Raw genomic sequence first — 26,197 nt, forward strand, 5'->3', positions numbered from 1 at the left:
GATAGAAGGAAGTTGCCAGAGAGAGTCTTGTCAAAAGAAGAGCAACATTGACTTGAAGAGGCCAAAAATGGGATAATTAGGCATGAATAGAATAATAATTGATTGCAGCATTATTCACAGTAGCCAAGATATGCAGTGAATGCGAATGTCCATCTACCCCTCACTCCCTCCCTGCAGTCTCCCTCCCAAGAGATTATTACTTCAAATCTTCTAGCTGGTTTTTCCCCTGATAATTTATTTGTTGTTGTTGTTGTTTTTCTTTATTTTTTGAGACACGGTCTCGCTCTGTCGCCAGGGCTGGAGTGCAGTGGCATGATCTCGGCTCACTGCAGCATCCACCTTCCAGGCTCAACTCAAGCAGTCCTCTCACCTCAGCCTCTTCATTAGATGGGACTACAAGCACATGCCACCATTCCTGACTTTTTTTTTTGAGGGATAGGGTTTAGCTGTGTTGCCAAGGCTGGTCTCAAACTCCTGGGCTCAAGCAATCCACCCAACTGGGCCTCCTAAAGTGCTGGGATTACAAGCAAGAGCCACCATTCCCAACATCTCCTTATTTTTAAGTGATATGCTTATACTATTATTTCTTGATACTGTAGGGACACAGCTCTGCCATGGCACCTGGTGACCTTGCATATATCCAAATAGGACACCAAGGCAAAGGCTTGAACCACAATGAATACGAGTCTTGGCAGAATGCCTGCAGTCCTCTCAGAACACAAGACAGTACGGGAGACTTGTAAAGAGCTGCTAAGAAACCATTTTCCATCCACCTCTTAGCTCCCCTGGGAGGCTGTCATAAGACAGTTATTTATTGCCTTCTGGGTTCTGAGGAGGTATGTGGCTTTCTGCCTTGTCCCCTCCCCACTTTAGGTCATCTGTTCTTTTTCTTTCTTGGCTTTGAAAATTTTTAATTTATTCTTTTTCAAAACAATTTTTAATTGATGTGTAATAGATATACATAGTTTCGGGGTACATGTGATAATACACTCATAGTTTGTAAATATCAGATGAGTGTACTTGGAGCATCAGTCAGCTTACGTGTTTATCAGTTCTTCATTTTAGAAACATTTGAATTATTCTCTCCTGGCTATTTTGTTTATTTGTTTGTTTTTGAGACAGAGTCTCACTTTGTCTCCCAGGCTGGAGTGCAGCGGTGCAATCTCAGCTCACTGCAACCTCCACCTCCCGGGTCTGAGCAATTCTCGTGCCTCAGCTTGCTTAGTAGCTGGGACTACAGATGCATACGACCATGCTCAGCGAATTTTGTGGTTTATTTGTTTGTTTGTTTGTTTTTTTGAGACGGAGTCTTACTCTGTCGCCCAGGCTGGAGTGCAGTAGCGTGATCTCAGCTCACTGCAAGCTCTGCCTCCCGGGTTCATGCCATTCTCCTGCCTCAGCCTCCCGAGTAGCTGGGACTACAGGTGCCCGTCACTGTGCCCGGCTAATTTTTTTTGTATTTTTTAGTAGAGACGGGGTTTCACTATGTTAGCCAGGATGGTCTCGATCTCCTGACCTTGTGATCCACCTGCCTTGACCTCCCAAAGTGCTGGGATTACAGGCGTGAGCCACTGTGCCCGGTCATTGTTTGTGTTGTTTGGTAGAGATGGGGTTTCACCATGTTGACTAGTAGGCTGGTCTCGAACTCCTGACCTCAGGTGATCCACCCATCTCCCAAGTGCTGGGATGACAGGCGTGAGCCACTGCGCCTGGCCTCTCCTAGCTATTTTGAGGTGTGCAACAGATTATCATCAACTATAGTTACCCTTCTGATCTAACACTAGGTCTTATTTCTTCTACCAAACTGTGTACTTATGCCCGTTAATAGCTTCTCTTAATCCTCCCTCCCCGCCCCATTTATTTTTGATGTTCTCTAGTTTCACGATAATGTTTTTATATTTCCTCATTTCTGGAAAATTTTCAACCATGATCTCTTTGAGAAAATGACTTTTTGGGCCAGGGGCGGTGGCTCAAGCCTATAATCCCAGCACTTTGGGAGGCCAAGGCAGGTGAATCACCTGAGGTCAGGAGTTCAAGACCAGCCCGACCAATGTGGTGAAACCCCATCTCTACTAAAAATACAGAAATTAGCCAGGCATGGTGGCAAATGCCTGTAGTCCCAGCTACTCAGGAGGTTGAGGCAGGAGAATCACTTGAACCGGGAAGGCGTAGCTTACAGTGAGCCAAGGTGGTGCCACTGCCCTCCAGCCTGGGTGAGAGAGTAAGACCCTGTCTCAAAAAAAACAAACAAACAAACAAACAAAAAAAAACTGGGCGCGGTGACTCATGCCTGTAATGCCAGCACTTTGGGAGGCCGAGGTGGGTGGATCACGAGGTCAGGAGTTCAAGACCAGCCTGGCCAAGATGGTGAAACCCTGTATCTACTAAAAATAAAAAAAATTAGTCAGGTGTGGTGGCTGGCGCCTGTAATCCCAGCTACTCAGGAGGCTGAGGCAGGAGAATTGCTTGAACCCAGGAGGCGGAGGTTGCCATGAGCCGAAATCGCACCATTGCACTCCAGCCTGGGCGACGGAGTGAGATTCCATCTCAAAAAAAAGAAAAGAAAAGAAAAGAAAATGACTTTTTGGCTGGACGCGGTGGCTCATGCCTGCCCGAAGTGGGTGGATCATGAGGTCAAGAGATCGAGACCATCCTGGCCAACATGGTAAAACCCTGTCTCTACTAAAAATACAAAAATTAGCTGGGTGTGGTGGCGTGTGCCTGTAATCCCAGCTACTCGGGAGGCTGAGGCAGGAGAATCGCTTGAACCCAGGAGGTGGAGGTTGCAGTGAGTCGAGATCATGTCACTGCACTCCAGAGCAAGACTCTGTCTCAAAAAAAAAAAAAGACTTTTTGTCATCCAGTCCACTCTCTCCCAGAATTCTTATTATAGGAATCTTGACACATTTAAAAAATCTTGTCTCTTTTATCTTTCTGGCTATGATCTAGAAGACTTTCTCACTTTGATTTTTCAGATCACTAAAGATAAAAGAAAAAAAGGAAAAAACCCAAAAAGAATACAATCACTAAAGCCCCCATACCTCAGAATAGAGCTGAAGAATATAACTACTTAGCCGCAGTCTAAGATTGATTCCTCAGCAATAGGTATCCAACAACTCACATTTTGGTCATTGGCCCCTTTTGTGTCATCCTTTTTGATGTGTGAGAAAAGGATCACAGGGGGCTAGCACTTTTGGCTTCTTTTTATTTTTTCTGTCTCTATATAAATAATAAACTATCTAAATCCAAAGTGGTTCATTGTATCTTTGTTGATTGAATCAGTCAGGTCTTGGCCTTGCCTTGTCTTGTAGGCACAAGCTTGACAGACATGATCTATTGATTTCTTGTATGATAATTAAGGTTTTAGTTTTCTTACATTTTCCCTCCCTCATATAAATGTAGTATGATTTTTAAAAAATTAAGTCAGTAGTCAATGTTTATATTATTATGGCTCTACTGAACATGGTATTGCATAATGACATTCCCTCCAGCTTTGTGTTTTTCCTGCAGTTAAGAGTTGCCATAGTTTTTCTTTGGCTTAGTTTTAAAAAATACCTATTGCTAATATTTTCCAAATGTTCTATGTATATCTGTTAAACATCTAGCAATGCTTTTTTTCCGAATGTCCAAGTGTATGAAATAATTGGTCACTATCCCTTCCTCTACTGCCAGAGATCTCCCTTCTTTGCCCTGTCATCTTGCTACAATTTGGACGTATTACGCTTTACACCTGGGGCTCAGGTGTCATCTTAGGACTTCTTATCATCAGTCTTCTCCTTTGCATTGCTTCTCTGTTTTCCGAATCCCTTTGTTCCTTGTTCTTGGCTTCGTCTTTCATTTCACTGAATCATATCCTTCACTATCTTCCTAAGAAAAGGTGTGTAGGAGGTAAAAATTTTGAGTTCTTACATATCTGGAAATGTCTTTATTCCACAGTTATCCTTTATTTGGCTAAGTATAGAATGCCAGGATAAAAATAATTTTCACTCAGAACTTTGGGTGCCCAACACTACTCTCCTCCTGCACTGCTGTTGTACTCCTTCATACGTGACATGATTTTCTTGCTAGAGGTTATTAGCTTATTCCCATTTTCCTGGAATTCTGAAATTTAAAATTATTGCCTTGGAATTTTCCCCCATTCTAATGGACACATTTAGTGGACACTTTCAATTTGGAGATTTATGTCCTTCACTTCTGGGAAAATTATCTATCTATCTATCTATCTATCTATCTATCTATCTATCTATCAATCATCTATCCATCTATCTATCAATCAATCATCTATTCATTCTATCCTTTGTTTTCTCTGTTTCAAAGCTGAATAAAACTTTTGAAACTTTTTGAATATTCTTTTAACACTGTTTTCTTCTCCTAGCTTTCATTTGTTTTATTCTACTTTCTGGGAGGTTTCTTCAACTTTATTTTCCTACTCTTTTAACCACTTTTTTTTCCTTCTTTTAGAGACAGAGTCTCACTCTGTCACCTAGGGTGGAGTGCAGTGGCATGCTCATAGCTCACTGTAGCCTCAAACTCCTGGGCTGAAGTGATCCTCCTGCCTTAGCCTGCCAAAGTGCTGGGATTACAGGTATGAGCCACTGCACCCAGCAGTGACCACATTTTTAATTTGTAAGAGCTCTTTATCATCCTCTGATTATTTCTACTTCACATCATCCTGCCCTTTTTCATGGATATGTATCTTCTTTTAAATCTCTGCGACTATCAGTTAAAAATACACATAAATTTTTTTTTAAGTTTCTTTTTACATCACCTCTATTTCCTTTGAGTTCTTTTTTTTTCCGTTTGTTTGTTTTGGTCTCTCTCTTTCATGTGGGATACTTTTTGCAAATTTCTGGTGATCCTGGGCTATCCAGTCATATGTAATAGTGAAGCATCTCAACAATTGGCAACTCTGTTTTATGGGCAAATATTTGACTGGCAGGTCTCAATCTCAGACTATTTCATTGGGAGACCATAAAAGTATATCCTTAAGGTCAGCGAAGGGTAGGTGTGAGATGTTTGGGTGGGGGAGCATTTTGACAGCATGGATCCTCCTTTGGCATGTTTAATTGTGATGTTTGACAGACATCCTTGTAGTCAAAGCCGACACTTTTAAAATAAATTATCCCCCAATGATGACTTGGGCCCTGTCACTCAATGGGAGATTCAGCAGAGCCTGTAGGATCTCATTTGTAATTGACATTCTCTATTGTAAATTCTTTCCTATTTATTTTTAAATTTTATTTGTGTTTCACTGGAAAAGAAAGATGATGCTCAGTTTCAAACTTAACAGTACACAAGTTGCTTTGTTACAATAAAACCCAATGTGTACACATATACATAAAGTCAATCTTAAGGGGACTTTTCTCTGGGGCTAACAATTTTTTTCCAGTGAAGAATCCTCCAGTCTTCTAGCCAGGGAACATATACCCGATAGTCCTTTTCTGGGAATGGGGTAAGGGAAGGAGCCTGGCATTGGGGTCCACTATTAACATGTAGACTTAAACATAATCCTCCGGTCTCAGCCAGACACCTGCTGTACTGTTGCTGGGATCCCCAAACTTGGGGGTGCTGTGGTTCTATTTCTCTAGAGAAAAAACCCTGCAATCAAGTGCAGGGATGTAGTTGCCTGACTATTTGGGATTGGAAGGGGATCTGGAGTTGTAATTTCTTCATATAAGTCTTTCAACTGCTTCCCTAGGGTTTAGCCTATGCTTCAAACTCACTTCCTGCAGAACCTGCTGCCTCCAAGTTCCCAGCTCTCAGGGCTCTCTGGGAGCATCTGCTCAGTCCTCATCATCAGTGCCATCCTCGGGCCCTTTCAAGTCAGTTACCCCATGGCAGCCACTTTTTATCATCTCCAAATTTGCTAAGTTCTTCTGTCCACTGAGGTCCTCACTCCCATTCTCAGAATTCTCACGGGTTTATGCTTTAAAAACTTTTGTGGGTCTTTGGAGAAAAAGGAGATTAAGATGTATAGTCAATTTGTTATCTCCAGTATCTCTGACATCACGTGTTGTGAGCCACCCACTTTTAAAACAGAATTTATTTTTTAATTTACATTTTTATTTTTAAATTGACAAATAATCATATATACTTAAGGGGTACAATGTGATTTATATATATAGTTTATACATATGTTTATATATATGTGTGTGTGTATATATATATCACATTGTACCCCTCAAGTACAATGTGTGTGTGCATGTGTGTGTGTATATATATAGTACAATACATGTATATACAAGTACTGTACACATACCCACACGTTGTGGAATGATTATATCAAGCTGATTAACACATTCATCACCTCACAAACTTATTTTTTGTAGTGAGGACATTTACAATCAATTCTTTTAGCGATTCAAAATGTACACTACATGATTATTAACTATGGTCATCATGCTATTGAACAGACCTGGAAAACTTTTTCTCCTGTCTAACTTAAACTTCGTACCCTTTGTTTCTCCTTCTTCCTTGCCTTCCCAGCCTCTAGTAACCACCATTCTACTCTCTAAAGTAGGAATTTATTTTAAATGTTCCCTAAACATGTAATTCAAGCATCCAAGATTTCATAAAAATCTTTATGTCACCCTCTCCTTACAAGTCTTGATCTATTCCCGGCCTTCACTTTGCCAAACTAAAACCTCAGTTCTCATGTTGATGTCCTGGCCAGGCTCCGGGTTCTCTGGTTCTTTTTCTCTGGCCTCCCTTCAGTTGTCCTTCTGGAGGTCCTCTGACAAGAGATGCAGGCATCCCAGGTATTCCCTGGGTGACGGAATCCTCTTCTACAAATATCTCTGCCCTAAGTGGTTGCCTAGGCAGGGTAAAAGACAGGGCTTGCCTTTGGTGGGAGAGTGTGTTCTCCACATTCTTCTTCACTGTGGACAAAGTTCTCAGAAGTCACTTTGGCTTCAAGGAAGTATCCCTTAAATGGTGTGTTCTCACATCACCACGCACCACATTGCCCAAGGGAACACTGCTATAATTAGCACGTGGGCTCCTCACCAGTCCATCACATTCTAGTAAACCCAGATGTAAGGGAGACTTGGTGGAAAAGAGGAGAAAGCCAAAAAAAAAAAAAAAACAGACAAAACAAGAAGGACGATGGGGAAAGGATGGCGATAATATTCATAATAAGGTTTGTAATTAATTATTATAATAATTACTTGCATTTGTCAAGAATTTCCACATGCATGGTTTCATTCACTATGTGTAACAACACAAAAAAGTACACACTTAGTCCCTATAAACTACGTTATGGGTTCAATCTATGGGTTCAGTTCTAGAACTTAATTATAATGATCATCTATGACTTTCTTTCGGAGAAATTTGCTCCAAGTTTCAAACAATGATTTATAAATGGAAACATACACCGTGTAGAAGTTCAGGGCTGCCTGAGTAGACGAAGGCACAGCTTGATTTCTCTGAAAAGGGAGGACTCATTCCACAGGGGTTGATGGTGAGTCTCCTCTGAGCCAGCTGTGGTGCTGAGTGCCGAGGTGAAGGTAAAGATGAGTAGTGCAGGGATACTCCTGCCCACAACGAGTGGGTCTAAGAAGAGAGTACCCGATTCTGCCGAGGGATTGCAAAGGAAAGATTCAGTGAGGGATTGCAAAGGAAGGATTCAGTGAGGGATCGCAAAGGAAGGGTTCAGTGAGGGATCGCAAAGGAAAGATTCAGTGAGGGATGGCAAAGGAAGGGTTCAGTGAGGGATTGCAAAGGAACGGTTCATAGACCAGAACTTTGACGTGGGATCTGTCCAGCAGAAAAGGTAGCGTAGGGCATTTTTGCAGAGAATGTGATGAACAAACACATGAAGGCACGGTTAATAGTTTAATATGGACAAACCAAGGGTGGCATCCCTGTAGCAGACATGGGAATTGTTACCACCCAACAAAGAATCCTCCTTTTTTGAGTATTAATTCACTGATTTTCCTCAGGGGAGCTATTTCTCCACACCCAACTTTCAGTCCATGTGATTGGATGGGACTGGGTATATCACTCAGGCCTGACAATTCATCAGAGAGATTCACTCAGAAATTGGCATGTGACCCATTCTGGGCCAATGTGAGTGGGTCCTGAGATTTTTGCTAGAACTCTTAGAAAAGAAGCGTGTTCTTTCTCCGTCAGGATTGTAGAATAAGTGTAGGTGGATGTTCAGTATATTAGATTATTTGTATGTTTGCCTGTTTGTTTATATGCATTAAGATCAGAAAGAAGTATCTTAAAATATTGACATCAATGAATTTTTGGTGGTGGGATAATGATGACATCTATGGTTTTTGCACATTTACATATTATTTATATTTTCTACAAATTTATTATATTTATATTAAAATAGATTTTTTTCTTTCTTTTATTTTTCTGAGACAGACTCTCATTCTGTCGTCCAGGCTGGAGTACAGTGGTGCAATCTCAGCTCACTGCAGCCTCTGCCTCCCAGGTTCAAGCGATTCTCATGCCTCCTCCTCCAGAGTAGCTGGGATTACAGGTGTGCACCTCCACACTTGGCTAATTTTTTTTGTATTTTTAATAGAGATGGGGTTTTGTCATGTTGGCCAGGCTGGTCTCTAACTCCTCGCCTCAAGTGATTTGCCCACCTCAGCCTCCCAAAGTGCTGAAATGATAGGCATGAGCCACCGCGCCCTGCCAGAATATTTTTTTTTTTTTTGAGACAGAGTCTCACTCTGTCACCCAGGCTGGAGTGAAGTGGTGCGATCTCAGCTCACTGCAGCCCTACCTCCTGGGTTCAAGTGAGTCTCTTGCCTCAGCCTCCCAAGTAGTGGGGATTACAGGCGGGTGCCACCATGCCTGGCTAAATTTTGCATTTTTAGTAGAGACAGGGTTTCACCACATTAGCTAGGCTGGTCTCGAACTTCTGGCCTCAAGTGATCCACCCACCTCGGCCTCCCAGAGTGCTGGGATTACAGGAGTGAGCCATTGCGCCAAGCCAAAATGGATTTTGATGTTAAAAATTATTATTTTAAAAATATTTTAGGCTGGGCGCTGTGGCTCATGCCTGTAATCCCAGCACTCTGGGAGGCCGAGGTGGGTGGATCACCTGAGGTCAGGAATTCAAGACCAGCCTGACCAACGTAGTGAAACCCCATCTCTACTAAAAATACAAAATTAGCCAGGCATGGTGGTGCATGCCTGTAATCCCAGCTACTTGGGAGGCCGAGGAGGGTGGATCACTTGAACCCTGGGGGTGGAGGTTGCAGTGAACGAAGGTGGCACCATTACACTCCAACCTGGGCAAAAAGAGCAAAACTCAGTCTCGAAAAAAAATTTTTTAAATAATACATTATATAATAATATAAATATGTACCATAATATATGTTTATGTTAATATATTATTATATAAATAATAGATTCATGTAATTTTTACATTAATATAATGGGCTTTAAGCCCCAGATGCCCAATTATTCCTTCCCTTGGTTCCAGTTTTAAACCCAACTCCTTAATCCGGTTTCCTATAACAACTTTTTCAAAAGAAAGCATTTTACCTTTTCAAAGTCAGGTATTTAGCAAAAAGAAACATTTCAAAGTAAAACATTTAGGAGCTAAGAGGTTACACTGGCGCCCCATTAGACCTCAGGCCTCCTCACAGCACAGAGGGTGGAAAGATGGGTGGGGCTCTGTTCTCAGGAGGGGCTCTGACTCCAGGCCAGCTGTGGCAGGGGAACCAGGGGTGGCCGTGCCTGTTTGACCTGACTTTGTAGTCCTTTTAGGAAGAGCTCAGTGGGTTGTTGAACTGGCATGGATGCCCTTGGTAGCTCTGCCAGAGACAGGAATAGGACACAATCCCCACCCAGCCTCCTGTCACCTGCCTTCACAATCAGTCCCTTAAGTCACCAAATGGGAAAAGCACAGCTCAGCCCTGCGTGGATTTCCTCTCCCCTTGTTTGCAAGGACTCTTGAGAATTCATACATATCCTGGGTGTCCTCCCTGCCAGTCACCAGCTCAGTCCTGCTGGTGCCCACTGCAGAAACAGAGCCCTCTCTCTCTTTTTTTTTTTTTTTTTGAGATGAAGTCTTACTCTGTTACCCAGGCTGGAGTGCAGTGGAGCCATTCTCAGCTCACTGCCACCTCTTGCTCCTGGGTTAAAGCGATTCTTCTGCCTCAGTCTCCCAAGTAGCTAAGATTACAAGCTCCTGCCACCACACCCAGCTAATTTTTTGTATTTTTAGTACAGAGAGAGTTTCACCATATTGGCCAGGCTGGTCTTGAACTCCTGACCTCAAGCGATCGGCCCGCCTCGGCCTCCCAAAGTGTTGGGATTACAGGTGTGAGCCACCATGCCCAGCCCAGGCCCCTCTCTTAAATTCCCCAAGGACAGCTTTAACAAAACTCCCCATAACTCCTGCAGAGATGCCATTCTTTCTCAAAGAAAGCCACCTTTTACAGTGATTAAGAGGAGCCTGTGGCCTCACATTGTCCTGCATTGCACTGTCTCCTTTCCAGAAAAGGTTCACGTTTTATCCTTGCATAACCCAAAGACCTATTAAAATCTTTTCCTAAAAACAAAAGGGATTATTCCCACAAGAGCAAGTTGCTTCCACCTCCACCGGAGACAAAGAAATTGGAATCAAAACCCCAAGCCCATGTAGCTCAGAATAGCAGTTTGCTCTTTTTTTCTTGCCATTGCTTTTTTCAAAAATAGCGGAGGCCATTTTTTGCACACCACATTCTATGCCTGTTTGGAAACCAAAGGCTGTCTGAAAGAGGGTCAGGGACTGGGCTGGGAAAGGAAGGCTGCAGGAGAGACTCAGGAAGAGGGAGTGAGGTCAATGAACACAGCAACCGCCAGTTTTTCCAAGACTGAGACCTTTTATCTTGGAGTCAGATGTGGGGAGAGGGGGCCAGGCGTCAGCTAGCTGTGGGATCACGGGCAAGTCTTGGAGGTGCCTCTTCCAGCTTCAAATCTCTATGTACTTTGGAGAGGCAGGGGGTTTGCTCCCCAGGTGCAGGCTTCCACCTGTCTCTTCCTGGATTGCATCAGAGCTGCTCAGGACTCATTTCCCCACCCCCACAGGCGCCTACAGCTCTCTCCCCCTCCCATAACTTATTAGCTACAGATAACATCCCTTTGTTCTCCCAGTGACTCCACACCCACAGAAGGAGAGGGGGATGAAGAAACCTGCCAGGAGGGTGCTTCCCGCCAGTATCTGATGAAGGTAAGAGGTAAGAGGTTGCCCGTTTACTGCTTGTGCCTTCCAGGGAAGCTTCTTCCCCAGCGCCACTACCCGTTTTGGGAGGCGTTTCCGGGCTAGGCTTCCTGGCAGGGGAGGCTGTCAGGCATTGGGGCCACTAAGGGTATGTGGTGAAGCCCTTGGCTTGGAAATCTTCGCCTTTGGGGACTCATTAAGAATTCTTTCCAAGGAATCCTCGTCGGGTGTCTTCCAATGGTTTCCCCACCAGATCACAATCAGGCCCAAACTTCTTAGCCTTTTTTGCTAATCCTCTTCCCAGACCCACTGAGCTCCAGTTACGTAGAACCATGTGCGATTTCCTTGAACATGTTATGCATTTTCATGCTTTTGTGACTACTTTGCATATGCTGTTTCCTTTGCCTGGAGTGCCCCCTACCACTTCTCTTCTTAAAGAACTCCTATTCATCCTTCAAGACCCTACTCAAAAGTCAGGTTCTTTTTCAAAGCCTTGCTTGACTTCCCAGACAGGGTTGGATGCTCTGTGCTCTAGGCACAGGGTTCCTTCCCCGGCTCATTTTGGATTAGGGTAATTATTACAATTTGCATGTTTATCTTCCTTCTAGTAGTTCCTCCAGGGCAGGGACTGTCATTCACCTTTGCAAATGTGGTATACAGCACAGTGCCAGGCCCTGGTAATTCCTCAGCCAATATTTGTGGCAGGATAAACACAATTTCTTCTGGATTTGTTGTATTTTTGAGTAGCATTAAGAAAATGCTTTTGTCACTGTGGACATTCCCTAGCCTCCAGTGGCATCTCTCCAGACAAAGGTCACATATTTGTAAGTCTGTGTATTCACACAGCATCAGTATGTCATGTCTCAGGTATTTTACATCTGATTTATTTATTTTACACATTAACCCTATGGGTGGTTGTTATTGTTACCATCATAAAATAAAGAGATCGAGATGCCAAGAGATTAAGTACCATGTTCAAGGTATCAGCACTTGGATGGTGGAGCTGGGACCTGAAACCAGGTATTCTGGCTGCAAAACTTTTATCTACATCTGAGAGTCTCAGTAAGTGGTCTTGGAATCAGTAGGTCAGCATCCCCTGAGGACTTGTTAGAAAATCCAAAACTCCAAGGGTGGGGCCCAGCAATCTGTTTTAACCAACCCTGCAGGTCATTCTGTCCTCAAGTTTGAGACAGAGCCCTTGTTTAAGGGCTCTGTGGCCTGTGCCACAGCTGCTCCAGTAGCTGTCCATAGCCATGGGAGGGCGCTCCAAGGCCAACTTTCACCGCTGGGAACCTGTCAGGCACGGCAGAAGGCAAGAAAATGCATGAACTGGGAATTAGGTGGCAAATTCTAGTCCTGCAAGTTCTGCAATTATTGGTTGGGTGATTTGGAGCACATTATTTAATGTTTAACCTCCCTGGGCCTCAGTTTTCTTATCTGCAAAATGAGGATGATGACTAAATGTTCTCATCTCTAATTTCCCTTTAAATTCTGTTATCAGCTCTCCTTCGGAATAATATGTTGTCTGTGCCAAGGATGAAATGAAGACAGAGTATGATGGCTCATTTTGACTTTTTCCTTACTTAGAAATGGAGAGCCCCAAAGTCCAAATCCTTGGACCAGCTATCCCCCACCTTCCTCCTCAGGGGCAGAAGGTGAGATGAGAGACATCTGAGTTCACTCATGAAACTTTACTGGGCAAAGAATAGAAAATGTTGGTTTGGACCCTCCTCCACTGTCTGGAGGCTCCCCCATATGAGCTCTCTCATTGACCCATCTCCTTCCCCTGCTTCCCCGCTGTGACTCTACCAGCCCCTCTCGATCACCTCCGTGAGCCTGAGCACTTTCCCTGTTCCCCCACCTGGGGTTGCCAATTCACAGGCTCTTGTTTATTCACTGTTCTTCTGAGGAAGGTGGGGCCGGTGTCAGGGTGACTTACTAGGTTTGACAGGGGCTTGGTGGCCTCATGGGGAGCCCCGCAGACACTGGTTTCACATGGCCCCTCCTAATGTCTTCACATGGACCCAAGGGCCCTCCCTGGAGCCCACCCCACAGTGGATGGGACTGTACTTACAAGGCACTGGTGGGGCCCAGCATTCAGCTGACAGCTGAAAAACCTCGGGTCTACATTGGGCTAAAAGGAAGGAAGAATGTTTCTTGCCCTTTTGAGATGTTTACAAAAATCCCAAAAAAGCAATTGTGTTGTCAAAGTAGAGCCCTGAATCAGAAAGGTGGTTAGAAGAATTGTTATTACCCAGGTGCTTGGTATCAACATAAGAACATGGCTGATACTCAAGTCCAGAGGGACTAGGAGAACTGGGGAGTTTCAGAAGTTGGTCAAAGAACATGTTGCCTTTGGCAAAACCACACATGTCAAACAACCCGAGTGTCTGTTCAATCTGTATTGCTCTCAGAGAGACTTTCAGGACAAGGTTTTCAGAAGCCAGGAAAAGCCTAAAAATCAGGTGTCCCCAGCAACCCTGGGGTGAAAAACCAAAGAAGGTAGTTCTTAAACAAGGGCTCTGGGAAGACTGGAAGCCAATGTCGACTCCTCCTCAGTTGAAGGTCACTGAGGCTGCATTTCTTAGCTGCAAGTGACCCAGGGAAGCTGGCCACCCCTTAGATGATCAGTGGAACAACATGTTAATAAGAACATGTGTGCAGAGGCCGGGCGCGGTGGCTCACGCCTGTAATCCCAGCACTTTGGGAGGCCGAGACGGGCGGATCGCGAGGTCAGGAGATCGAGACCATCCTGACGAACACGATGAAACCCCGTCTCTACTAAAAATACAAAAAATTAGCCGGGCGAGGTGGCGGGAGCCTGTAGTCCCAGCTACTCAGGAGGCTGAGGCAGGAGAATGGCGTGAACCCGGGAGGTGGAGGTTTCAGTGAGCCAAGATCGCACCACTGCACTCCAGCCTGTGACAGAGCAAGACTCCGTCTCAAAAAAAAAAAAAAAAAAAAAAAAAAAAAGAGAATATATGTGTAAAGTTGTGTGCAGTTATGGTTTCTATGCCTGTTAAATCAATACACATTGTCTCAACCTAGTACCCTGGAGTCCCATGTCAACACCTTCTGCTGATGGCTGCTTTCTTGACCCATTCTGAGCACCCCAAAGTGGGCCTGGCAATCTGCTGACCTACCTCAGCAGTCTTGGAACTTCCCAGGATCCCAGGGGGCTTGGAAGCCTGGGGACCACCCAGGTGTGGATTAGGATTCCTGGACTGCTCCAGAATGGGCCTCTCCCCCTCCCCACAGTCAGCGCCTGTCCCATCTCAGCCTGAAACTGGCCTGCTTTCCTCCAAGACTTGGATCGAAAAATTCTTCTGCATATATTCAAAATGTATTTCAACTCCTTAGAGTCTCCTAAGCCTCCCACTGCCAAGCCCCTATGACTTCACAGACACTGAGCACTCATCTCTGGTGCTGTCTTCTACTCACAGAGTGGCCACATCTGAACATGCTGGTCCTTTAGCTCTCTGTTGTGCAGGAGTGAGGAGACATGGGCTGTAGTCTCAGCATACTGATGCAATCTAGTTGTGGGCCCTTCCACAGGTCATTTTACTTCTCTGGGCCTCAGTTTTATCATCTGTAAAATGGGAATGTTGCTTTAGATGCCCTCTGAGATCTTCCACCTCTAAAATTCTGAGATTCTGGGGGTCACCCTGGCCAAAACAGGTTCAGAGGTGCTGCACATCACCCCACACATGGCCGTGAGGATATAGGATAGAGTCCATGTAGTATTAGGACAGTGGGGAAGACCCTGGGGCAGAGGAGTACTTTTCCTTCATCGACTTGGATTTGAGGAGAGCCTGTTGGGTGGGTCCTGGCTAGAAAGAGTGAGACAGCCTCCCTCAGACTCCCCCTGTGCTTGAGTGGTTGCCTCACAGGCTGTCACTTAACCCTCCTCACCACTTCCCAGGGTGGGAAAGGAAAGGGCAGATGGGGGACAGCTGATGAAATAGGCAGACACAAGCGTGTGTTCCTCAAAGGCAAAGCCAAGGTCAACAGAGCTGGGCCAACTTGGGCTGCAGCTGCAGGCCCTGCTCTTTGCAGGGTTTCAGCTTCCTCTTCTCTCCTTGACTCTCTCCTAATAATTTAAATGGGGTTCTTTCTCAGAGCACCAGAGCCAGCGGCTGATACTTTGTGTTAGAATTTACCCACAACTATCCACTTGTGTTGCTCTTTAACCTGCAGCCAAAGACAAAAGAAGATGTCCTTGGCTGCTGGAACGCGTGCAGTGAGGGCACCCAGGTGTGGGTTGTTCTGAGACTCTGCTCCCACCAGACCATACTTTCTGTGTGCTCTTCCAAGAGGAAATGGATCCAGCCAGAAGGATCAGAGAGTGTCAGAAGATCTGGAAACTTCCTCTGTAGGGCCAAAGCCTCAAAATATGCCATTCTATTCTGGGGAATGCCATTTCTATTCAGGGCTCCATCCATCAAATAGAAATGGGACTCTAGGCTACTTTCCCATCTCCCAGGGATTTGGATGCCTAGAACACAACAATTCTTTTAATCTTCTAAGTTAAAAAAAAAAAAAAAAAAAGATTCTGGGACAGGTGCAGTGGTTCACTCCTGTAATCCCAGCAGTTTGGGAGGCCGAGGTGGGCAGATCACTTGACGCTAGGAGTTGGAGACCAGCCTGGACAACATAGTAAGACCCTATCTCTCAAAAAAAAAAAAAAAAAAAAAAAACCACACACACAACAACAGCTGGGTGTGGTGTTTCATGCCTATAGTCCCAGTTACTTGGGAGGCTGAGGTGAGAGGATCATCTGAGCCCAGGGAGATAGGGAGATTGAGGCTGCAGTGAGCCATCATTGCACTACTGCACTCCAGCCTGGACAACAGAGTGAGACCCAGTCAAAGAAAAAAAAAAAAAAAGATTCTATAAGGGGGAAAAGAGAAGGCACATCAAGTCCTTGACAAAAGGAAATTTGCTAAATATTACACTCAAACTAGCTTGATAATGAACAACTGTACCTTCATCATAAGTTGCAAAGAACTTTGTCATACTAAATCCATACTTCAACACTGTATATTCACTCAAAAGGCTTTATAAGGAAAAGCCAAGTATATTTAGACCCCCACATCAGTTATAATCATCATAATTTACTGAACACTTATCATGTGTCAGGCCCTGTACTAGGTGACTTAAATGAATTATCATATTTCTTTTTTTTTTTTTTTTTTTTTTTTTTTTTTTTTTGTGGGGGTTTTTTTTTTCCGCCCCGGCTGGAGTACAGTGGCCGGATCTCCGCTCACTGCAAGCTCCGCCTCCCGGGTTCACGCCATTCTCCTGCCTCAGCCTCCCGAGTAGCTGGGACTACAGGCGCCTGCCACCTCGCCCAGCTAGTTTTTTGTATTTTTAGTAGAGACGGGGTTTCACGGTGTTAGCCAGGATGGTCTCGATCTCCTGACCTCGTGATCCACCCATCTCGGCCTCCCAAAGTGCTGGGATTACAGGCTTGAGCCACCGCGCCCGGCCCCCTGAATTATCATATTTCATCCTCACAAGAACCCTATGAGACTGAATCTATTATTATCCCAATTTTACAGATAGAGACGCTGAGGCACAGAGGGTTTTTTTTTTGTTTTGAAACAGAGTCTTGCTGCATTGCCCAGGCTGGAGTGCAGTGGCACGATCTCAGCTCACTGCAACCTCTTCCTCCCTGGCCCAAGTGATTCTCTGAGGCACAGAGGTTTAAATAACTTGTCCAGGCAGGGCACTGTAGCTCATGCCTATAATCCCAGCACTTTGGGAGACCGAGGCAGGCAGATCACGAGGTCAAGAGATGGAGACCAGCCTGGCCAACATGGGGAAACCCCATCTCTACTAAAAATACAAAAATTAGCCAGGTGTGGTGGCACGCACCTATAATCCCAGCTACTTGGGAGGCTGAGGCAGGAGAATTGCTTGAATCAGGGAAGCAGAGTTTGCAGTGAGCCGGGCTTGTGCCACTGCACTCTAGCCTGGCGACAGAGTGAGACTCCATCTCAAAACAGAACAGAACAGAACAGAACAAAACAAAACAAAAACAACTTGTCCAAGGACACAGAGATAGTAAGTGATGGAGCCATGGTATTGAGCTGGTTTGCCTGATTTGGAGCCTGTGCTCATAACCAGCTGAAAACTTCACATACACAAATACAGAATTTAGGGGGATAGAATCCTTAAAAATACAAAAGGTTTGCTAGAATGTTCTCTAAACCCCAAATTCCCCCATAATTTCAGTAAATAAGACCTATGGCTGGGCGCAGTGTGGCTTACGCCTGTAATTTTAACACTTTGGGAGGCCAAGCTAGGAGGGTCACTTGAGCCCAGAGTTCAAGACCAGTCTAGGCAACATAGTTAGGCCCTGTCTCTACAAAAAAATTTTTTTAAAGTTAGCTGGGTGTGGTGGCACATGCCTGCAGTCCCAGCTCCTTGGGAGGCTGAGATAGGAGGATTGCTTGAGCCCAGGAGTTCAAGGCTGCAGTGAGCCAAGATGGCACCACTGCACTCCAGCCTAGACAGCAAAGTGGGACCTTGTCTCAAACAAACAAACAAAAAAACCACCATAATTTTCTCTTTTTAAATTTATTTTGAGATAGAATCTTGCTCTGTTGCCCAGCCTGGAGTGCAGTGGTGCCATCTTGGCTCACTGCAACCTCTACCTCCTGGGTTCAAGCAATTCTCCTGCCACAGCCTCTCAAGCAGCTGGGATTAAAGGCATGTGCCACCATGCCCGGCTAGTTTTTGTATTTTTAGTAGAGATGAGGTTTCACCATGTTGGCCAGGCTGGTCTTAAACTCCTGACCTCAAGTGATCCGCCCACCTTGTCCTCCCAAAGTGCTGAGGTTACAGGTGTGAGCCACTGTGCCCAGCCCATAATTTTATTTTCTGAAATTTGTTTTAAGGAACATACATTTTGAATGCAACATATGGATTTTTGCTTTGTGGGAAGGCACACATCTAAACCTTTCACCCAGTCGGTTAATTCTGATATGATTAATTCTGTTAATAATGAATGATTATTTTCTTATTGGTATTGAATAACCACATTTAGAAAGAAGCCTAGGCAAGGTGGTTTATAATTTAAGTATGAATCTTCTAATTACACACTTGTTTGTATATATTCATGCATAATCAAATTGAATCAAATGGACAGCCTGAAAGAATGAGATTATAGTGTTGGTGTGGTAGAGCGGGAGTTGGGGGCATTCTTCTTGCATTAGCCATCAACTTGATTTATAGATGTTTTATCTCATTAACCTTTAAGTCATAGAGCTAATTAGTGGCTCTGGGAACTGCAAAACACACTTGAAGCAATCATGTAGCTCTTTAACTTCGCCATGCACCAAATTAAACTGGACCCAATTATTCCAAATCATGGAAGACATCTTTTGAAAGACTTTGCCTCCTTCATTTCAAATGGATCGCTGGGATGAATATCATACTTGATGAAAACCCAGATTTCCTTTTCTAGCTGCATGCCATATTGTGTTAAAACCATCTGAATGCTTCAAAAGCTCTTGCTTCACAAAGAGACACATATATGCAGATCGGTGTGATTATTCCTGTTTGGGCAAAGCTGTCCCAGGACCCTATGAAGGGTGTCACCCTAAGGATAGCACTGCTGACCTTTCACCTGCAGGGAGCCATGCTGGGACCCAGATTGTTCAGGAGGCTGCCATCTTGAAAATGGAGATAGTTCCTTGGCACTCATAGACCTATAGGCATCCTTTTGTTTTCAATTCCCTGTTCTTATTTCTGGGATAGAAGCCCTCACAAAACGGTGACAAAGACCCAGACCCTGAAGCCTAAGTAGACACAGCCTTTCTTCTCTTTCCAGCCTTCTGATGGGAGGATTTTGAACTTCTTGGCTCCCCGTTTCTTGTGGCTGAATTAAAGTAATGGCTAGGGCCAGGCGTGGTGGCTTACGCCTGTTATCCCAGAACTTTGGGAGGCCGAGGTGGGTGGATCACTTGAGGTCGGGACTTCGAGACCAGCCTGGCCAACATGATGAAACCTTGTCTCTACTAAAAATACAAAAATTAGTCAGATATGGTGGCACACACCTGTAATCCCAGCTACTTGGGAGGCTGAGGCAGGAGAATTGTTTGAACTTGGGAGGTGGAGGTTGCAGTGAGCCTGAGATTGCACCACTGCACTCCAGCCTGGGCAACAGAGCAAGACTATGTCTCAAAAAAAAAAAAAAAAAAAAAAAAAAAGTAATGGCTAGGATGAAATGATGAGAGAAATCTAACAGGCTAATTAATTTACCTAAGACAGGGCATAAAGCTACTTTCTGGATGGATAATGGGCTGGGTGCAGTTGCTGCGTGGACTTTGGGTAAGAAAAATGGCCACCTGTCCAAGACGCTTAGTAAAGACTTACATTGTTTTTAGGGCATTTGGAGTTCAACTTAGTTTCTTTGGAATAGGACACCACAAAAGATGAACCTTCTTAAGGGAGGAAGAAGGCTCAGGCTTATTCAACTTACATTTCAAATAATTTCCTGATGGAGGAAAGGGGTTTGGGTAGAAACCCCTAAGATGATGACTTACAGTGGGGTTTTCTGAATTCTCATGTTCTTAGAACAGGACTGTAAAGTGTAGGAAGCAGAGGCCTGTGGGGTGCAGTCTTATCAGATGGGGGGCTTCACCTCCACTGGACATGTGAGTGAAGCTAAAGTTTCTTTTGGGCCTGATTTTGCATGAAGAACAAGTCCCAGTATCAGGGGACACCAAACTTTAATTTCTTTCTTGGATTTAGTTTGAAAATGGACTAGATTGTTAACAATCAGAGGAATTTTTGTGTGGGTTCTTGCTCCTTAAATGCCAAGCTGATGTTCTAATGCCTTTTGACATGTCTCCTGCTGAGTGACTCAGCCCTGGCCTCATGGACCCTCCACAGACTCTCCCTCCCTCAGGGGTGCAGGTGTGTCCCCACCTCAGATTGGAGGCCAGGAAACTAACCACAATCTCCTGGCTCTGAGACCTAGCTCCTGCCTTGGAGGCAAAACAGGGTGAAATACAGGCAGGCAGGATCCCAAACCACAGAAGCTCAAGTTAGGTCATTCTTGTGAACATGACAACTTGCTGTCTCTCTAGGTCAACAAAAAGAGACACAGATCCATTTGAAAATGGCCTTAAAAGACTAAGAACGTGGCCGGGCGTGGTGGCTCATGCTTGTAATCCCAGCACCCTGGGAGGCCGAGGTGGGTGGATCTCCTGAGGTCAGGGGTTTGAGACCAGCCTAACCAACATGGTGAAACTCCGTCTCTCCTAAAAATAAAAAAATTTAGCCAGGCGTGGTGATGGACACCTGTAATTCCAGTTACTGGGGAGATTGAGGCAGGAGAATCTCTCGAACCCGGGAGGTGGAGGTTGCAGTGAGACCAGATCACACCATTGCACTCCAGCTTGGGCAACAAGAGTGAAACTCTGTCTCAAACAAACAAACGAACAAACAACAACAAAAAAACTAAGAACGTGCATGATTATTGTTGCCATTGAGTGCCATTCCAAAGCAACCAAGAAAGTTAATTAGCCATTCCCTTCCACAAGCCAACAGAGGTGCTAGAGGACATTTATACTCTCTATAGCAGGAACATTGAGTACAAGGAGTTTAAATCACTTATCCCCCAGGGAGTACAATGTCAGATTCTTGTTCCCTATTCACATGCAGCTGGCATCTTTGGGGGAACTGCACACTGGGCAGGAACCATCTTTCAAAGCCCCTGGAAAAGCTGCAGAGGCACTCACAGGATCATCCCTCTCTAGGACAGTCTCTCTGGGACAGTTAGAAATGAGGTGGACGCGCCAGGCGCGGTGACTCAGCCTGTAATCCCAGCACTTTGGGAGGCTGAGGTGGGTGGATTGCTTGAGGTCAGGAGTTCGAGACCAGCCTGGCCAGCATGCTGAAACCCTGTCTCTATTAAAAATACAAAAAATTAGCCAGTCGTGGTGGCACACCCCTGTAGTCCTAGCTACTCATGAGGTTGAGGCAGAAGAATTGCTTGAACTCGGGAGGTGGAGGTTGCAGTGAGCCAAGATCGTGCCACTGCACTCCAGCCTGGGTGACAGAGGAACAGGCTGGGTGACAGAGACTCCTTCTCAAAAAAAAAAAAAAAAAAGAAAAAAGAAAAAAGAAAAAATGAGGTTGAGGATCAGGATCAGTGCAGAGGAAAGAGTAATCGAAAATTATTACTCCTCTGAAATAATTCTTGGGAATTTTGCCATGGCTGGTGTGGCTCCGAATGTGGTCATTTTTCCTTAAACATGGGATCCAGCCCAAGGCAGAAGTAGATGAATCCTTGGGAATGCACAATTACTATTCATTCAGTTCACTGTGGGAATCAAGCAAATGAAATTGCCTGATGAGAAAAACAACACTGCCTTAAGAAGCACTCTGTCATGTTCACAGTGCATTTAAAATAATTATTAGGAAAGAGGGCCTGGCAATGTGAAGAATGTCAGAAATCTTCAGCCCAATTTGTTCCTAGGGGATGATGAAAATGGGTATATTTTGGCTGAAATTCTAACTTCAACTCTCAGGGCTACTCAGAAAGTCTGGCTAAGCTACATATAGGAAAAACGAACAGATTTTTTTTTTTCTTTCCTAGACTGGCACCCCTGAGACTTAGGAATAATAATCACTTCACATATGAGTGAGTGATCCATTCCTCTAAGGCTAGTTAATAACTAACATTGTTTGTTCTTTGTAGTATCTAACATTTGCCCAACCTGCTTATAGCACATGGAATTTGGACTGAACCCACAAGACACACACTGGTTGCCTTTGACCCTGGGATAGGGCTTACTGACATCTATTTTGAATGGAGGGAAGAATGGAGTACTAGAATGGATACTGGGTGAATTAAATTCTACCCACTATAAGCCGTGTTTGAGGCAGCTCATGGGATCACTCTTATAGACCAGATGAGTTATTTCTGGGCCTGGGGCTTCTCTGGGCGCCCGCCTCCCCACTGGTTGGCTCAGCCCCTGGTCCTTAGAAGACCTTCCTGAGAGGCCAGTGTATCTTCTTGGCTACATTTCTATACAGCCTTTTAATATTCACACATGAGACAACTTAACACACTGCTGCCTCACATGGCCATGAGTTCTGTTGTGTGCCAGCATCAGGACCAATCTTGTCTTGGACAGGGGGGCTAAAAAGACCTTTGCCCTAGTAGTTAGCATCAAGTCATGGTAGTGGCCAGCCCCAGGCTGGCCTCATGCTCTGGCTCTAGAAACTGGACTCTTACTTCATCCATTCATTTGAGAAATATTTATTGAGCATCTATTGTATGTCAGACACTGTACTAGGCCTACAAGTAGAGCACTAACTAAAAGAGATAAAAATGTCTGCCCGGCCAGGCGCAGTGGCTCATGCCTGTAATCCCAGCACTTTGGGAGGCCGAGGCGGGTGGATCATGAGGTCAGGAGATCGAGACCATCTTGACCAACATGTTGAAATCCCGTCTCTACTAAAATACAAAAAATTGCCAGGTGCGAAGTCTCATGCCTGTAATCCCAGCACTTCAGGAGGCTGAGGCAGGCGGATCACCTGAGGTGCGGAGTTTGAGAACAGCTTGACCAACATGGTGAAGCCCCGTCTCTACTAAAAATACAAAATTAGCCGGGTGTGGTGGTGTATGCCTGTAATCTCAGCTACTCGGGAGGCTGAGACAGGAGAATTGCTTGAACCTGGGAGGCGGAGGTTGTGGTGAGCCAAGATGGCGCCATTGCACTCCAGCCTGGGCAACAAGAGTGAAAAGAAAGAAAAAGAAAAGAAGAAAACAAAATTAGCTGGGTGTGGTGGCGGGCATCTGTAGTCCCAGCTACTCGGGAGGCTGAGGCAGGGGAATCACTTGAACCCAGGAGGTGGAGGTTGCAGTGAGCTGAGATTGCACCACTGTACTTCAGCCTGGTGACAAAGCAAGACTCCGTCTCAAGGAAAAAAAAAAAAAGATGTCTGCCCTTCTTTAAATTCTACTCTATTTTAGGGAACTGAATCTTGTTCTCTCATTGCCAAGTTTCAGTCTTGGTTCTCCAATCATAAGTCACTTCTTCCATAACGATGTTTCTCAAACTTTAATGTGAATACAAATCATCTGGGGATCTTGTTAAAATGCAGATTCTGGCTGGGGACAGTGACTCACGCGTGTAATTCCAGCACTTTGGGAGGCCAAGGTGGGAGGATTGCTTGAGCCCCCAGGAGTTGGAGACCAGCCTGGGCAGTATAGCAAAAGCCCATCTCTACAAAAAATACAAAAATTAGCTGGACATGGTGGCAAATGCCTGTGGTCCCAGGCACTCGGGAGGCTGAGACAGGAGGATTGCTTGAGCACAGGAGTTCAAGGCTGCAGTGAACCAAGATTGCACTACTGCACTGCAGCTTGGGTGACAGAGTGAGACCCTGTCTGGAAAAAAAAAAAAAAAAAAAAGATTCTCATTCAGTAGGTCTGGGGTGGGACCTGAAATTCAACATTCCTAACAAGCTCCCAAATAATATTGCGTTGCTGCTAGGGATGCTGCCTGGATTGCACTTTATTTTATTTTGGGGACGGAATCTGGCTCTGTCGCAGAGCCTGGAGTGCAGTGGTGCAATCTTGGCTTCCTGCAGCCTCGGGCTCTGGGTTCAAGCGATTCTCCTGCCTTAGCCTCCCGAGTAGCTGAGAGTACGGGCGCATGCCACCACGTCTGGCTAATTTTTGTATTTTTAGTAGAGACGGGGTTTCACCGTGTTGGCCAGGCTGGTCTTCAATTCCTGACCTCAAGTGATCTGCCTGCCTCGACCTCCCGAAGTGCTGTGATTACAGGCGTGAGCCACCGCGCCTGGTCTGGATGACACTTTAGTAGTCAGGATGTACAGCTGGCAGCATCAAAGAGCTTGTTAGAGGTGCAGAATCTCAGGCCTCACTTCAGACCACTGGCTCAGAGTCTGCCCTTCAACTCCATCCCCAGGTGCTGAGAAACAGTGATCTAGAACAATGACTCTCAAGGAACACGGAACATCAGGAGCACCGGTGAGCGTTACAAAGTGCCCCTAGCCGCCCCCCATTCTCCACCCACTGAATCATGTTATCTGGCCGTGGGCACCCCAGGTGATTCTCACGGGTATCATGTTTGAAAATATCAGAGTTTTAGGAGGACTAAAATCCTCTCAGGTTCCTGTGACATCGCAAAGGAAAAAGACTTAGGAATGATCTGACGATCATCACCTGAGATTGTGGGCGCCTCCGAAGTTACAACACAAGTCCCAGATCAGAAACTGAGGCGGGGCTTGCCCAGTGTCACGTGCCTGGCAATACGCGGCTGCCTCCGGCGCATGCGCAGTTCCTCTCTGCAAGGCCTTGCAGCCCCGCTCTCACCCACCGCAGGAATGCCTCTCCCTGACCAAGACACAAACCTTTTTCCCTCCTCCAGCCGACAGTTGCTGCCCATTACCTCTAAAGCGCCACACCCTCACAGGTGCTGGACTCCCACAAATGCCATCCTCTCCCTACCCCTGTCACTGACCAATCAAGCCACATGTTTAACTGGTTGACTCTCCCCCAAAGCCCAATGCTGTCAGCCTTTTGATGCTGTTTGCGTCTCTTCTTGGGGCAGGTGAGGTATGTGGGTGGGAAGGGTATTGTCTGCTGGACTTGCATTCATCTTTCAGGAAGGCAATTAAGTTTCCTGCTTTGGGTCTTCTATTCAGAACCTCTTCTTTTTGTGGGTTCTACAGCTTTCTGGAATGTATGTGAACACCTCCTCTCTTGGCTTACAACTTCAAGACTTCCTCATTCTTTCAAACTGGCCACTTTGTCCTCTCCTCTCCCTACCCAGATAGGTGCTGCTCACCAAGTGGAGTGAGTTGAGCACACCTGGAACTGAAGAGCGTTTGACAGGGGGTTTAACCTGTCCATGAATCCCAGTATTTTACAATCTTGGCATACGTTAGAATATCCTGAGGAGTTTAGAAAACTCAAAGTCCAGACTACACTCAGATAAATTATTCTGATTTTTTTTTTTTAACAAAAATAGGGGCGGGGGCTCACTATGTTGCCCAGGCTGGTCTTGAACACCTGACCTCTAGAGATCTTCCCACCTCAGCCTCCCAAAGTGCTGAGATTAGAGGCATGAACTGCTGCACCTGGCCTGCACCCAGATAAATTAAATTAGAAACACTGGGGGTGAGAAACAGGCATAAAGAGTTTATGGCCGGGTGCAGCCTGGGCTATGCCTGTAATCCTAGCACTTTAGGAGGCTGAGGCAGGTGGATCACTAGAGGTCAGGAGTTTGAGACTAGCGTGCCCAACATGGCAAAACCCCCATCTCTACAAAATGAGCCGGGTATGGTGATGCATGCCTGTAATCCCAGCACTTTGGGAGGCCAAGGCAGGCAGATCACTTGAAGTCAGGAGTTTGAGACCAGCCTGGCCAACATGGTGAAACCCCATCTCTACTAAAATTACCAAAAAAAAAAAAAAAAAAATTAGCTAGGCATAGTGGCATGTACCTGTAATCCCAACTACTCAGGAGGCTGAGGCAGAAGAATCACTTGAACTCAGGAGGCGGAGATTACAGTGAGCTGAGATGTGCCACTGTACTCCTGCCTGAGTGACATAGTAAAACTCTGTCTCAAAAAAAGAAGTTGATAAAATTCCCTAGGTGATCCCATTGTACAGCCAACGTTGAGGCCCCCCAGAAAGTGCAGGTAAAGTTGTTTGTGGATGGGCATAAGTGCATTTTCTTCTGGAAAAGCTAAGCCATACCTCTCAGCCGATTCTCAAAGAGGTATACAACACCCTCCTCCTCTCTTCTTCAAAAAAGGCTCAGTGACAATAAGGAAGAACTTGCCAGTTGTTAAGGAAACACCAAATACATGTGTTAACTAAATAAATAGGCATGAACATGCAGAGCAAGAAAAGTGTCTATTGTTCTCAAGGGGACCTTTGGGGGCCTTTGGGTGGGATGGGAAAGTCACTGCCACTCTCCCAACTAAGTGGGAAAATGGCTGATTTTAGATGCTGCCACTGCAGAAATCTGA

The 26,197-nt window shown here is 45.3% G+C and overlaps 1 long non-coding RNA gene across 2 annotated transcripts in view; it reads left to right on the forward strand.

Moving 5' to 3' along the window:
* Positions 1-25,472, forward strand: part of LOC116270343 — a 52,118-nt gene extending 26,646 nt beyond the window's left edge. Inside the window, exons 3-5 of one of the 2 annotated variants that reach the window (XR_004178382.1) lie at positions 11,104-11,179; positions 12,672-12,825; positions 24,127-25,472. This is a non-coding gene — a long non-coding RNA (uncharacterized LOC116270343). Of the gene's footprint in view, positions 1-11,103; positions 11,180-12,671; positions 13,914-24,126 lie in introns of those variants that run through there. The other variant, XR_004178381.1, reaches the window with a different exon arrangement.
* Positions 25,473-26,197: the final 725 nt, after the last annotated feature.

The sequence above is a fragment of the Papio anubis genome, chromosome 14 (assembly GCF_008728515.1).
Source record: "Papio anubis isolate 15944 chromosome 14, Panubis1.0, whole genome shotgun sequence".
Classification (NCBI taxonomy): Eukaryota; Metazoa; Chordata; class Mammalia; order Primates; family Cercopithecidae; genus Papio; species Papio anubis.